Genomic DNA, 2,561 nt, shown 5'->3' with positions numbered 1-2,561 from the left:
TGTAGCAGGAGCCCCGCAGCGACTTGACGGCCATCTGCAGTGGCAAGCTGCTACTGCAGATGGCTGTCTACAGCCACTCCGAAACTGGCAACACGTCTGATTTCCACCGCTCGTTACAGCGCACCAAACCTGCAGTCGCCAGGTTCTCCATTTTGCGACAACTCAAACCGCTACAGTACTGTACTGTGCAATGGGAAGGCACAACAATACTGTACCCTGTATGTGTCTGTATATGTTGAACGAGGTGAGCAATAAACGTGATCGAGAGTGTGTCTTCTCCGGTGTGAGGGGGCGAGCTGCCCCCGGTCACACAACTTTATGTCATCCAGTCCGAGACTGGTGGGCGCGATACCGCGCCGCCGTCGAGTGTAGATTACTAATTAATAGTTAAATCTACGATGGTGCGCATACAAAATTCTCCCTTTTGGTCCGACTACATTCGTCGCCCAATGCCAGCCGTCCAAGTATGGACGGCGGCGGTCCGGAGCGTTCTTATTGGACGAAATGGCTTTCGCCACCTCATGGCCAAAGGCCCTATGATATGCCTATCTTGGCACCGTCCTTCGGAAGACATATTTCGTTCAACTGAACCACATCACAAACTTTTTGATGTAAAACTACTTCCGGACCCTTGCACCATCTTCCTGTGGCTTTGTCAAACATAGATCAAAGACTTAACAACACCTTTGTTCATGGACCAATTTGTTTTGTATGCTCACTCACGCAGTACAACTTCTGCAGTTGAAAAAGCGACACAGCATTGTGCACACTTCCCACAGAACACAGGGCACATTACACAGAAAACTCTTTCCTCGACGTGAACACAACGTAGCAACTACTCTTTTGACAAGAAAACCAGTAAACTCCCAAAACCTTTGCAGGAAAAACGGAGAAGGTAAATCGAGCAGGATGGTATCACACACATCTGGTAGAAAATAAAACGACGCAAAACAAAGAAACCGTTAGACGTAAAACGCAGTGGATATTGAAACATACCGATTAGTTGGTTGTATGTACCGTCCCTTGGAGTAGCGCTTTCAGTACCTTAAAACTTCTCAAGACGAATTAGGTCAACCATTTGACCTAATGTCTGAGGTGACATTATCTTTGTCAATAAATCTGCAGGTTGATTCTCAGAGCTCACATGAGTCAGCTGAACCACAGAATTCTCAATAAGTTCACGGACATGGTGAATCTTTAAGTCGATGTGCTTATTCTTTGCAGACACTTGAGAATTCGTAGCGAGAGATTGAGCTGCAGTACTGTCAATCATGACATTACTTGCGACAAACGCTTCCTTATCATTCCATTGCAATGCATGAGCGAATTCCCAGAACAGCTTTCGAAGCCATGATAATTCCTTAGTGCAAGAGGAGAGAGCAATGTACTCGGCTTCAGCGGAGGACAAGGAGATGACTGTTTGACGTTTGCTTCTCCAATAAACTGGTGCTTCGTTGATGGCGATAATGAATCCAGTTGTTGACCTCCTCGTGTCTTTGCATCCTCCCCAATCGGCATCAACGCAAGCAACAATAGAGTCTGGGTTGAAGTTGCAATTGCGTCGGAAATGTAGCCCATAGTCCAATGTACCAGACACATATCTCAAGACACGTTTCAAGTACGACATGTGTCGGGGGGTGGGTGCATGTAAGTGGCGGGCTAAGACAGATATTGGGAATGAAAGGTCTGGGCGGGTGCAAACTGCCAAGTAGTTGAGACCACCGATGATTGCGCGGTACTGAGAGTGCTCGTTTTGCGACAGCAAGTGTTCACCTGGATGTGCAGGGAGCAGGTCCGCATTCAAAGGCAGAGGAGTCCAGACCGAGTTGGCTTGATCAAGTCCGTGAGTCAGTAGGAGTGACTCAGCATAGCGCGTCTGATGGACCTTGATGTGGTCGGGTTCTTTGGAGATCTGCCATATAATAAAGGAAGAAAGTGTACCGAACAACTTAACGTTGAACTGAGGCGACAATCTTTCCTTGAACCATGACATCAATTGCGTGCTATTGGAGGCAAATGCTATGTCATCGACCACAATAGCGACAATGACAAACTCGTTGCCTTTGCGGAAGAAGTAGAGTCGAGCGTCGTATCGCGAGGTGTTGAACTTCCAAGAGTTCAGACAAGTCTCCAGTAGAGAAACCCATATCTTTCCGGCTTGCTTGGTTCCATACATGGAACCATGTACTTTAGCAACATGACCAGGCTTCCTTTGAAGCCGACTTGAATCCGTGGGCTGTTTCATAATAACTGGAATGTAAAGTTTGCCGTAGAGATAGGCATTAGAAATGTCTGCACCTTCAAGCTCCAGGTTGTGACTACTTGCGAACGCCAGCAAGATGCGAAGCGTTTCGTGTGTGGCCACTGGAGCGTAGGTGTTGTCTGGATCGTAGTCAGTGAATGGCTTCTGCTCATCACCACGTACACAGCACCGAGCTTTGTGAAGGACGTTCCCAACGTCGTCAAGCGGCTTGAGTCTGAATACCCAAGTGAATGGGACTGGATGCATATCTACAGTCCGAGGGATAAGCACCCATGTCCGACGTTCGACAAGAGCATCG

Source organism: Chondrus crispus, genomic scaffold (genome assembly GCF_000350225.1).
Source record: "Chondrus crispus Stackhouse genomic scaffold, scaffold_236, whole genome shotgun sequence".
NCBI classification, from domain to species: domain Eukaryota; phylum Rhodophyta; class Florideophyceae; order Gigartinales; family Gigartinaceae; genus Chondrus; species Chondrus crispus.
The sequence above is the reverse complement of the archived record's forward strand: the minus strand, read 5'-3'. Positions refer to the sequence as shown.